Here is a 14,213-nt window from a genome sequence, read left to right as displayed (position 1 = left end):
CACAACCTCTGCCTATATACTCTCTTGTAAAATTCAGTGTTTCCTTGGGATTTTATTTTCCTTCTTTCTCAAGCACTCCAAGCTTATTTCTGTAGCATGTAGAAAACAAGCTACTCTCAATAAGATAGTACCAGTCATCTAATGAAAAATTCTCTTGCACTTATTTGAATATGTATATCAACAGGGTTGATATATATAGGAGTGATGAGAGGCCAGAAAAACATAGTTTCTTTACTATTAAGACAAAAATGCTTATGTGTCCAAAACAGAATTCAGCTAAGTACATATCCTGAAAACATAGCCATTCTGATCCTGAAAAATGTCCTAAGTAAAGACAGAGAACACAGCATGAAGTTCATGTAGCTTGAATGGCAAATTTAGAGAAATTGGAAGTGAAAGAAGAGTTTAAGAAAATGAATAATGGTAAAAAGCTGGGAGGTTTTGAGGTTGTTTTTCTCCAGGAAATAGTTAGAAAATGATTTACACTGTGTAAAACTCAAGGGAAAATATCTACTCTTCATAACTCTATATAAGCCTCAAGAACAAAAGGACTCCCCTGTAATATACCTCAGACTTAATAGACACTGAGATAAATCAACAACCAAAGGTTTATTAATAACTTAGATTTTCCCCTCTTTTGGCTGTATTTCATTCTATAGCAGATTTTCTGAATTCTGATGCTCAGTAAGTGTGAGACCTATACAGAAACCAAATGAATATCTTGTCTTATATTTCCAGTGCCAGAACTTACATAGGAGGATGTGTCTTATAGGACAATATATAATTTTGTGCATTTTATGCTTATGGGTGTTTCAATTCTCATTTGCTTCTCGGGACTTTTCCAAACATTAGTAACTAGATTAAAAAAACAATTAAGCATTAAGACGCATAGAGAAAATATTGAATTTTATTGGAAAGAAACAAACATCCAGTCCAAGCTTGGTGTCATACCTAAAATGTAACAAAATCTTAACTGTGGCTTTTATTTTTTATTAATTTTTAGCACTCTGAATTTGAATTGTGAATATTTTCTTTATAATACTGAATCAAAATTTCAAGATATTGCAGCTATCTTCATGGAAAACTTCCAATTACAGCCATATGAAATCAAATCCTGTAAGCTATGCTTAATTTCTAGGATGAGAACGCATGCAATTATATTAGCTGTCCTTTTTTATGTAGGGGACCTGTGTCATTGAACTTGAAAATTCATTAACAATTCATTAATCTTTATAAGATATATCTCCCATGTTTGTCTGATGGAGGAAAATTTCAGGGACTTGCATGCTACCATTCATTTCAAATATGATGCTAAACCTCCACTGGGCTTAATTTTTTTTGTGCTAAAAGCCATCACTGATGAACTGAACTCAATGATTTTAGCCTTTTCAGTTTTAGACAGATGCAGTGGAATAAATCCAATGCCTAAAATAGTGCAATGCAATACCTAGTGAAAGTAGGATGAAGGTTGTTGCAAGGAACGGATATCTTGAAGCCACTGCCTAGGAGTTTGAGATTTTTCTCTTTAATTGTACTGGTAATTAATTGCATCAGTAGCCAGATGAATTCCACATTCTCTGTAGAATGTGAAGTAGAAGCTCAGCAGAGAAGCTGCTCTCTGAGACAAGTCCAGTTCCTCAGGAGAACTTGACTGAGACACGATTATGTACAACGCTCCCAGGCTGCTGGTTGTTTTTGTTCTATTTAGTTCAGTCCCCAAGGACTCAGGATATTGTCACTGTCTCCTGAAATTGAGCTCCATTATATTGACCAATGATTTATTAAAAGAACTTTTAAGTATGACTCTTATAACTAAGAAGTTTTTTTAAGAACAGTGGGTAATTTTACATTTCAAGCGGGACTAGTCCAGACACATACACTCAGATTTTCAACTGTCTCTGTGTCATCCATGTTTATCCATAGTATCTCAATACATTTTTGCATTGCAAATGTTTTGTGAATTCCTTGTTTATTGCTTCAATTGTTGGATGTGGCAGTAGTACAAAGGTGGCAGTATTTTGTTCCATTTTGCTTGATGTTATAAAAAATATGTATTTAAATAACTGTGCATATACATATACCACAGGTGTGAGAATTCAATGTCAAGGCCTAGATGTGCAGAGAGTGGGATGTTATCTTCCCTCTTTTTTGCCAGAGTCCTTAAAGCAATGACCTGAGTTCATCCCACCTTGTCTTTTGGTACTTAACGGAGACAATTAATTTAGAAGCCTAATTACTGAAAGTGTCTCCTATGGAGAGTTGCAGACATCTTGACAGAATGATTCATATCTTACACAAGCTGACTCACTTTTTGGAAATTAATATCTTTTTGCACTAATAATAGAGGGAAGCCTAAGGTGAACAGACTCCTAATTTAGGCAGGCCAGCTAAAGTCTCAAAATCAGATGAGTGAAGTTAGGTCCACCTAATTCATTTATAGCTTTCTAAAGTAGTCTCAGTCAAAATTGCCTCATACTGGTGTCTCAAAAATGAGGGCATTTTTTAATTCAGGAGTGGATTTAACACAATTTAAACAAAAACATGAACAAAGTATTTCCATTTTGGGGGACATTTTTTAGCTTAGCTCTTTTAGTGATGAAAAAATTTTCTTTTTTTTTTCAAAATCAGATGAGTAAAAGCAGGGTGCTTTAGTTGTGGAAGTTCTATCATTGCCTCAAGCACACATCCAGTCATTCAAAGGTTCCTGAGCTGTCAAGGTGATGAAGTGAAAGAAGAAAGAGCTAAAAAGGGGAACAGTATCAGGGGAGTGAGTGCTTTCTCATTTGGAAGATTTGAGAGTGACGTTTAAATACCTGAAAGCAGGAAAAGAGGGACTAATTCTTGATAAGAGGTTCATGTATATATAGGACAAGACAAAAGGATACAATCATAGCAAAGGGAACTTTTCTGAAAAGTTGTTCTACAATATGTTTGGTTGACTAGCTCTGGTTAATGTCAGTGCTGCAACTCCAACTCTAATGTCACAGCCTTTCTTGTTCAACTTTCCAGGGAAAGATGAGTTGAACGCTACAAATGTCATGAAGATTCAAGGCCATTTTTAAGTTTCAAAATTACATTTGACCTTTGGATACAACACCCTGTATATAAGCAAGCAACAAATGTTGCTATGGATAGGAATCAAGGTAAAGAGACATGCTATTCATGTTTTTCCCTCCTGCAGTCCTAACTTGAACTGCATTTACCATTGATTTGTGAGAGGAGATAGTGCAGTGTTCGAATTGCATGGTTACTCTAAGAGATGGGTGAATATAAAGAATTGAGGCAAGGACCTGCAGTTATTTGAATCTATATTTAAAACCATATTTTAAACTCTTTTTTGGAGCATTGTAAGAAGTTCCAAAACAGTTTTTGCTTACATTTGTCCATAACAATCTGTAGGATAAGTTTTCACACAAAACTACAACTTTTAACACCAGACTGGAAAAACACTCACTGTGAAGCACATTTCAAAGCAGTTTTTGTGGAAAGTGCCTGAAAAAAAAAAAAAAAAAAAAAAAACCAAGCAAAAAAACCAACCAAGTAAACAAAGAAAAACACTTGAAGGAGAAGAGGTTGGAAACATATGCTTCTATTCCTTATTGTAGTACTTTAAAGTGTAAGGGAAATATCAAAACCAAATAAAACACAGCAAACCAAAATTCAACTTAATTTTAATTCAATACTTAAAAGCAAACACTATCTTCATCCGTGCAGCAGTGTTTCATTTCTCAGATATATATATAAGACTATTTTGGCTCTCTACTGAATGTCTGATGTTTTATAAAATGGCTATATTATTTTATAATTTCTCTTACAGATTCTGCTCAGAAACTCATAATGTAAAACAATCAATTCCCTTCTGTAAATGTATTCCCTTAATCTTGGATTTTACATTCCCCAATTTTTAGTATGTAGATGATGTAGGCTATGCAGAACATACTTTTGCCTTCTTGTCTTTAATGTAATAGTCTAGAAACAGACTTAAACAAAATTAAAACCTTTTAACTGGAAATTTTCTGGGACACTAACCTAATACCATCTTCCTATACTTGCATTGGTCCCCATAAAAAAGTGTGCCATAAATTGATGAGAGTTAATTCTAGGGACACGTAATGGTTTGGTCTAGGCCTCTTCCTGGCAACCAGGTTGAAACTAGGAAAGTACCTATATTCCAGTATTTCATGCTATTCTTTACTTAAGTAGGAATATAAATAGAAGTTGGAGGAAGTTGGTTGGCCAGATCTCTTCTGACAAAGTTGGTGACAGCAGGCTCCCTGTGGCCGGTCTCGCTCCTGTGGGAGTGAGGCCTGTGAGGCCTGTTGTTTTTCTGATTCGAGAGGAGAGTTTTGGTGGAGTGGCTTTCATTTTCTTAAGGAAAGTATTAAAATTTTGGTTTGTTAGTTCTTTATTAGTTAGGTATATCTCTTTGGGTTTTTTTTGGGGGGGTGTCGGGAATTTCTTTCTTATGTAATTGTATATAAGTGTAAATACATATATATAAATATTGCTTTAGTTCTGTTATTTCGTTTCCCTTGTTTTCTTTCTCCCTTTCCTTTCTCTTATGAAAGGTAGGGGGGAAGCCCTTTTCATTGTGGTCCTGAGGAACTGGCAGGGAGCCAGGTCCAAACTATCACAGGTGATATGGTTTGAAGCTGGCTCCCTTCCAAGTCTCCAAACCTCGCCACAAAAACTCCCTTGCCTCCTGAACCAAGAAAAAAAAACCAAGAGAACTGAAACGAGAGCGAGACAGCTAAAGCAATATATATAAATATATTTACACTTATATTACAGTTATATACAATTGAAATACATATATACAATTTCAAAAGGAAAAGGGAAAGGGAAGGGGGAGGGGGGAGGAAAAAAAAGGGACAAAACCAAAATAAAATATACACGATCAATAGTTCAAGATTTAGCAACTAAAAGAATTAGCAAAAGAATATCTTACTACTCTTCCTGGGACAACAGAAAGTCGCGCTGTGGAGAGGGTGACCTTGGCCCCCCTTGCCGGTGCAGCAGCCTGAGATCAGAGAACAGAAGCTCTGATAGAACTCTTGAGGCAAAGGCCTTCAACTGAAAGCTGCCCAAGATGTTCTGACTCAGGGGTGAATCCCCTGAGGAAGGGACCTTCATGGGATGTCTTACACCCCATGATATGACGTGGTGAAGCGAGTTTTGTCCCTGCAATACAGCCCAGGGAAGAGAAGACCCTTGCTTGGAGTCGAAGGGCCGAGAGGGGGTTGGGTACCCCCTCGTGTGTACCAGCAGAGATCCAGCTACATCTGCTGCATAAAAGAAGAGAGCCTGCTGCCCTAGAGACACTGCTGCTCGGAAAGTAAAAAGGATCTCTTCCTTCTTCCCTCCTGGACTTTTATTTGGAGAGAGAAGATATTTGATCCATTGTAAATACTGCTTTATCATGGTAGAGATAGTTGAGATTGTGTGTGTAATGTATTATAATATTCATTTGTACAGAGTACAGTCATTGTGATATATTCCCTTTCCCCCCATTTTGAGTCTTGTGTGTTGTCTGGAAAACCCATCTCACACTGGGCTGAGATGTGGGAGGGGAGCTTGACTCGAGAATTGGATTTTGGGGCTCTCAAACCACGACAGCAGCAAAATAAAGAACTGGCAAAATCTCACCATTTCCCTGGAGAGAAGCAGGACAGCTTTATGCTGCCCAGCACTCTCCCCTCACACGTGGCAGACGACAGCAGTCGATACAGGCCTCAACTTCAGATAAGCAAGACCACGTACGGATCCACTGTTCTCAAACCTTGCCGGAAGAGAAGAGAGCTAAGGTCTCTCTGGTTGGCTTATTTATACCTCAGGTTACGTAAAAGAATAGCATGGAGTACTTCCTGGGTCACCTTCCTAGTTCCTTCCTGGTTACAATCTGGTCTCCAGGAAGGCCTAGGGTGAAAACTATTACAGACCTACTGTTTCAGTCTTTCCCAAGTGATGTCATAAAATGAGAACAATTCATATGTTCAATAGGGGAGTGGATCTGTGTTTTGATGCTTGGCAGCTGATAAGACAAATGCTTGCTTGTATCTAGAAATCAGATTTTTCCATGTCTTTCTAGTCCCTTTACTGGTGGGTACACCGACAACATTTAATAATGAAGTGTTTTCTTCTGTGGTATAAGTTTTTCTTCTGTTTTGTAGCATTTATTATAATACAGATCTCCAGTTTGCATATTTGCAGATTTTGACTTTTATGCATTTTGTTGGTACATTTACATGTGCATTATTTTCAACTTTGATATAGTCTGCCTATAGAATAAATCTATTTTTATTCTCTGATTTGGATGTTATTTGGAACCAAAATATTACTTGCAATGGATGTTCGTTCTTTGAATTACATAGGAAAATATATTTATTTTGTGCATTGTCATGCAGATTTTCTCTGAAAAAAGGCCTCTTTTTTCCCTTTCCTTTCTTTTCAGCTGAGATGAACCCTTGATAAATTAACACTTGTATTGCAGGCAACCCTCAGGAAAAGAAAAATAGCAAACACTTATGATTAGACTTTTTGGATCAAGAATTGATAAATGAAATTACTTCCGTTTATTTTTAATATCTATGAAGACACAATCTATGTGTTAGCATGCTTACAATATGGCAAAAAATTAACAAATGGTGAGAGTGATTAGGAATTAAATTACTAGCCGTAACTACAGTGTGACTTGGCAGTCACATGAAAGAAGTAAGAGACTGCACAGCAGCCCATAGGGCCTTCTATCCTCAGCTAAATGTGCTTGTTGAATCTACTTGCTATTTTTTTAAGGAATGTGTTATCTCACTGCTAGGTGTACACAAACGGTTATTAAAGAGCTCAAGTTCTAGAATACTGTGCTTATGTTTACTAGTCTTTTGCAAGAAAGATTCTGCTTTTCTCTTTACACAGGTATTTTATGACAGAATTTATTATCTTTTATTCACAAATATAGTTTCCAATTTTTTTCTAAGCAATATTCACATACTATTATAGTCTTCATCGGATAACAGCAATAAAAAAGAGATTTAAAAAATCTCAAAACACCAGAGCACCAGCTTTTCACGTTCAACTGATAAAAAAATGTGCAAATTATAAAATGATTATGTCACTGTGTGTGTGTATTTCCTTGTGCACATATACATATGATTAAGATTGAATGTATACCGTTATGATTAAAAGGCATGTATATGTGAAACATACATGAAACAATATATATAATATATACTCTATAATATATGCCTTCTGCCATCTTCAGTGCATTGGCAGGAGAAGGAAGGATGAATGCTTTGTCGAGGGAAAGAAACAGAATATAGATGGGCAGCAGGGAGGAGCAAGTGGAAAGCAAAAAGTTTTCTTGCTTGTGAATGAATGTGCTCACAGAATCTAAGAAGATGGGAAGCAGTAGTGCTGAGACAACAGACTACCAGACACTTTTTCAAAGCAGATATTTTTTTTCCACAGTCCAGTAAATGAAGTACTTTTCATTTACTTCACAGAGGACATTACCTCACAGTCCACAAGGCATGAGTGTAAGTGAAGAGAATGAGTCCCAGAAATCTTCCATCCATGCCCAGTATAAATAAAGGATATTAACAAGCCATTCTTCTTCCTCTCAGTGCTGCTGTAGGTCCTTTACTATGAATGTGCATATTTAACTCTATGTGTTCCCAAGATCTTTTTATGATATTTACATGATAGCTGTAGAATATATGCATGTGGAACTATTGTACTTAACTGGTGAAATATGAAGAAATGAGAAGGTAATGTTTAACCTCTGTACTGGGTTGTTCCTTGAAAGAATTTTAGGAATTTGCACACCTTAGACAACATTAATACTGGGAAAAAAATCCCAAACAAGCCACCAACTGCCACTGAAAATTTGATAGTCTTCTTTAGAAATATTGCAGCAAATACTTAGAGTAAATCTAAATTTTACTATGAAACAGACTAGTGATTCTGATCTAAGTCCAAGGCTCAAAGTATTCTGAACACTTGATCTGCTATAATTTCATTTATAATAAAGAAAACTCTGACACAATATGATTAACAACTTTAACTATTTATAAGAAAAAAGATCCCAAGGAAATATAAATTAAATGCAATTAAGCAGTAATACTAGTCTTAAAAAAATTGCAACATATTTTCCCAAGTGGTTAGATGACTGAAGGTACAGAATTTCTTTTTTTCATGTACTCATGCAGTGTTCATAATTCATTTGTTAAGGTTTTAGGGCAACAGCTTGGTATGGTGTTCAATACAAAGAGTGAAAAAAAAAAAAGACTTGATATAACAATGCAATGGAAAGAAGTTGTGATGCTGGCTTTAAAACGCAGCCTCTAAAACCATTTTTATTTTTGTCTCTGATTCAATTATTCCCCATGATATTGCTGACTGATTCCACCAAAAATGTTATTCTTACCGCAAATCAGTCAGCTTGGTGGCATTATGCCAGCTGTGATTTTGTATACTTTCTCTACATGTCTGTAAAATATGGTTTAATAACAGAAGTGCAGACAGTGTAATAAGGAAGACATTGATTATTTAACTGAAAATTTGCTATGACTTGCAGTGGTTTGTAGTAGTAGTGATTCTGAACTGTCATTTGAGATTACTTTTCAAGCATTCAGTGGCCACTATAAAAATTTCTTACACTCCATTTGGGGTACTGAGTGTTCCAGTTTAGGTTCTCCTATAACAGCAATGTCACTGGAAATGGCATTGAGTGTTTCTCCAAAAAAAAAAAGAACACCAAAATCCAGCCCCCCCAACCCCCCCCCCCCAAAAAGAACAACAACAACAAAACAACAAAAAACAAACAAAACCAAAAACAAAACCAAACAACCCCCCCCCAAACCAAACACTTTTCCATTGGAATACAATCTTTCATTGAAATACAAGTATTCTTAACCTATCATTATGTGTTCTAGGAAAGCTTGGAAAAACATTACAGACACAGGGAAAAATTGGAGTGAGCTGTTGCTAACATCACAAAGCTGCCTTGTCTATGAAGTCATACAGGTTTACAGCCTGCCAAGTGTTGTAGGAATGACAGGGAAGAATAACAAATACTTACATAATGAAGTGCTTGGATATTAAAATGCCTGAAAAAGGAAAATAATACAAAAGGGATGAACTGAGAGTGAGACAGTTTTGAGGCCCTATTTGCCTTCAGTATTCCTAATATAACCAAGACTAATTAATTTCTTGTATTATTTCCATCTCTGTCATTTACACAATTTGGAAATTCCCATGGAGTATATTTTTGGTATGGAAGGGGCTGTCAGGAATAATAAAATTAAATAAATTGTTTTACATGTTCCTGGATTTTTCCTCTAATTACTAAAGGATGTGATAAAGTGCTGGTTTTATGACATTTATTAAACTATTATGGCTACTTAAAAGTGGTCATTTTACACTCAATTTTATTTGGACTCTTCCAGGAAAACAAATTCACCAGATCATTTAAGTGGTTTTCTTTGAACTACCTCTGTTCTTCCTACATAGACAGGTAGGACAATCTGAAAAAACAACTGCCCTTGTTTATCTCCATCTTCCATGGAGACCTAAGAAATAACTCCTATTTTTATGTTTCCTTTATCTGTTTATTCCACTTTACTTTACACAGTAGAAGATCTGAGTATCATCAAAGCTAACCAGTCTTCATTAGATCATAGCAGCACAAGGCTGTAGTTTACATTCTCTAGTTATTTTAGGAATTGCTTGACTTGCTGAAAATACCTCATTCCTACATCCGGCATGGGATTCATCTGATCTGATGTAGGCATCTGCAATACATGTCTGTCTGTGCCTGAGACCGCAGTGTATATTCCCTTTATAGCCAGTGGAGAGAAACAAGCATTTCTAGAATGCAGCTCACGACTGCTTAATGTAGATTCCCAAACTAGGTCAGATGAATCACACCTTAAAAATTGATGTACCTCTATTGTGTGTTAAGCATGTTTGGTGACTGGTTCAGATACAGATAAATGACAAGCACTCTTTCCAAACCTGGCAAAGCTTGTTTGCCTTGTTCTTTTCAAGAAAAAAGTCCTATGCATCTAGTTTTTAACTCCATTACATTTTAAAATAAATTTTATCTTAGCTTTAATTTCCACAATAGTGTTAGTTAATGACATTTAATTTGCTGACTGCCTGTTTAAGACTGCTCATTGTATTAGGTCCAGAGTTGATACAGGGGAAGAAAGATGTTCAATAGGAAATTTCATAGGCTAATTAAATATGTAAATGGGTATAAATTAGAGTATGAGTTTATAAATGTTCCTTGACTGGTCCCCTCCTGAGACTAGTCCTTTCTGTGGGATAGAAGCTAACATTTCCAAGACTGGAATAAAGTTTGCTCTTTGAAAAGAAAGAGAAAGAAATTATATCATGATGATATACTTTTTAAAAATAGTTTAGAAGTTAGGTACATAACTGGTTAGGTTGAATGAGTTCTTTGAAAACTCCCAGATTAAGAAGAATATTCAATCCAGATGCTCAAAGTAATAGGTCATTCGGCAACAGATGGATATTGTTGTTTCCTAGAAAAGAATAGCAACAAATAGGTCAAGCTGTTGTTGCCTATTTTCATTCCTAGCACATGAAAAAAAGTATCTGTCCTGGACCTGATACTCACAAACAAGGAAGAACTTGATGGCATGTGAAAGCCAGAGATTGCAGTGCTGGTGATCAAGATCCTAAAAGGAGGGAGTAGGGCAAGTGGCAGGTCTGAAATCCTGATTTTCTGGAGAGCAGATTTTGGTCCCTTCACAGACCTGCTTGGGAGAATCCCGTGGGATATAGTATGAGAGAGAAGAGGAGTTCGGGAGAGCTGATTGATATTCGAGGATCACTTCCTCCAAAGCTCAAGAAAGAGTTGTACTGACAAGCAGGAAATAAAGACAGCATATGGACTGCATGGAAGAGCAATAGTCTTTTAACTGAATGTAGGTAAAAAAGTATATCCGATTTGAACACAGAGGCAGGTGACCCATATAGTTGCTGCCCAATCTTTTAGGGATAGGGTTAGGGAAACCAAGAGCTGGCTTTCCTGGAGTTGAATCTAGCAAAGCCAACAAGAAAGGGTACATAAATAGCAAAAGGGAGACTAGGGAAAACAGTACCCCACTGCTGAATGGGGAATGGGATTTCGTGACAGATAACATGAAATATGGTGACGTACTCAAAACCTACAGAGGCTATACAGCAGCCCCCAACTGGGGGGTTTTCAGTTGTTGCTTTAGACTCCATTGTTAAATCTCATCAGGCCCTACTTCAGGTCCTTTTTTTGGATCTAACCCAGAAAACTTTCTTCAAAGCCTGAATGGTGAATTAGAGAAAATCTTTGAGCACAGTTGTCTCATTAAGCACCAAGCTGCCAGTTTAAGTTCAGAAATATTAGTCTGATGTTCTTTCGTCTGCATAAATACATTTTTACAGGACATTTGGCCTTTTTCATTCCCACAGTTTTCTAATAAATATTGAACTTCATAGGAAAAGAGAAGAACTGTTCTGATTGAGAGAAAAGAATAACACTGAGGGAGCAACTCTTTCTCCAAAAATTGAATCTCTCTGACTCAGATTGTTACACATATATGATAGATTGACATTGCAAAAAGAGAAAAAGACAGAAACACCTCCAGAATACCATAGCATTCCCCTGCTATTTTAAATTGTTTGAAGAGTCTTAGTTTAGTTAAGTAAGAAATATGGTACCATTTAAAAGGTATGCAATTAAAATGACCAGAAGTCATAGGTTACATTTCACATTGCATTTCTTTTCCCCCATTTGAAAATGCTTTTCATTACTATTATAGCCAGGCACTTCTTATTGGACAGAAAAATAGACAAGAAACACTTGGACCTATTCTTTGGCTCTGAGCATTTCCAAAAACTCTTCAGTGGAACATGAAGCCGTTGACCTATTACTTTTACAGTCATAATCATCCCACTAGTCCTACATTATCATGGTGCCTTTATTTGGTAATCAGGTGGATAATTTCAGTGTACATGTTTTTTTGTTTAAAATTGTAACTTTTTTTTTTGGTAACAGGACTCGAATTTAATTCTCCAATTCATCTTTTTTTTTTTTGTCTTTTGCTTTTCGTGGGGTGGGATTTACTTGCCCAGTGACAGCAGTAAAATTAAACAGGAAGTTTAAGCAGTTCCTAATTGAACTCGTAAGTTAGCTGTGAAGAAGAAAACAGGGTTGAGGAAAGTATGAATGTCTTTAATGGACTTGTTTTTAACCTTTTTGATATAGCAGTCATGGATTTTTTTAAAGAATGAGAGTACTTCATATTGACTCTTATAAATAGAAAGAACATAATTAGCCAAAAAATTGCTTAAGAGAAGAAAGCATACCAATATTCTTAAATGTAAGATTTACTTGGTGGGTTGTTTCTGGCTGGCAGCCAAGAACCCACACAACCTTGTTTCCACTGCTTTGGCAAGGGTCCTCCAGAGACCGCAGTTCCTTTGAGGCTTATCCCCCGTGGACCACAGCCCCTCTTGGTGTGTTACCAGTTGTTGTCTGTCTCAGAAGTGTGGCTGAAACATGGTGGGGGTTGCTTCATTTTAGTTTGATAAGGAAACAAAATTTTGTTTTCTGCAGGATTTTTTTCCTTGCAAAACCTAACTTTGTGACTTTCTATTTTAAAATATGTCTGATTGCTTCTTCATTCAGATTTCACAAAGCATAATACTCCCTCAGTAGTTAACTCTAATTCCGAATGCTACATACTACAACTACAGCCAGTAAATTGTAGTTCAACTATCAGAGGATTTGGTCACTACAGTTAGTTTTCCTGATGCCTCTCAGTTGTGTCGAGGCTGTCATTATATGCAGTGGAGATCTAATTGAACCAGTGCATAGTCAGAGAAAATTGCAGTCCTGGTAGTGAAATAAGAGCTAATGCAACATTGCAGCAGTACCAGCACTATTCAAATCTCATAATGTTAGAGGAAGGTAATTGCTAGATTCAAATGTGTATTGAAGCTCCTTTATCTTTGCATGTTTGATATCTACTCTTACAATGGAACTTTTATATTCAAGGCCTTTCAAAAATACTGGTACATTATAGGTAAAATTATTTTCTTCAATGTATTATACAATCATGATAATAGGTCATTGAGCACTTAAAACATTTGAGGATATTCTGGATATTTTTCAAATCTCAGAATTCTTCCAAATTTTATTATCACTACTTTTGTCTTTGGTTGTTATTATTTTGGTTTGGTTTTCCTTTTGTTTGTTTGTTTGTTTTCCACTTGTGCCTCCATAGCTCTCTAGAAATACAGGAAAACAAGATTTCTTTTTTCAGATCATCTGACTTCACATTTCTTACTTTGATTAGTGTCCATAACTAAAACAGAGAAATAAATGCCTCTGAATATCTCAAAATCCTTAAATATTTCTGAACATTTCAGCAGATATTTTAAAAATTTCAATGAGGAAAATAAAGTCATTTATAGACCTCTACTCTTCATGATAGATTTAGTAGCTAAGAATATTCATAGGCAGTAGATTTGCATGATACTAACAAAATAGAGCGTAGTCTCTATATCTGAAAAATGCTTTAGAATATGTTGAATTAAGCTCTGGTGTAGGTTTGTTACAAATCTCTTGCTAGCATAAAGAGTGCATAAAATAGTCAAAGGTTAGATGTGAATCTAGACAACAACTGGTAGCCAAAGTCGTAAGTTCTTGTGCAAGTGAGATGGAATTGCAAAAATGAAGTAGCAACATTACAAGTTCCTTTATAAACAAGAATAAGAAGTCTCAAGAGTGTCAAGGTTCATGACTACTAATTTATGGGAAATTTAAGCTACAGATTTTAAGACTGAGTCCAGAGGAGGCCATCAAGATGATTAGAGGGACAGATCACCTCTCCTATGAGGAAATGCTAAGAGAATTGGGATTGTTCAGCCTGGAAAAGAGAAGGCTTTGGGGTCTCCTAATTGTGGCCTTCCTGTACCTGAAGGGGAGTACAAGAAAGATGGAGAGAGATTATTTACAAGGGCATGAAGAGATAGGACAAAGTGGAATAACTTCAAACTGAAAGGGAGTACATTTAGGTTAGATATAAGGAAGAAATTATTTACTGTGAAGGCAATGAGGAACAGGTTGCCTAGAGAAGCTGTGGATGCCCCATCCCCGGAAGTGTTCAAGGCCAGGTTAAATGGCACTCTGAGCAACCTGGTCTAGTGAA

This window comes from Pseudopipra pipra, chromosome 5 (genome assembly GCF_036250125.1).
Source record: "Pseudopipra pipra isolate bDixPip1 chromosome 5, bDixPip1.hap1, whole genome shotgun sequence".
NCBI lineage: Eukaryota > Metazoa > Chordata > Aves > Passeriformes > Pipridae > Pseudopipra > Pseudopipra pipra.
This window is presented reverse-complemented; position numbering follows the sequence as displayed.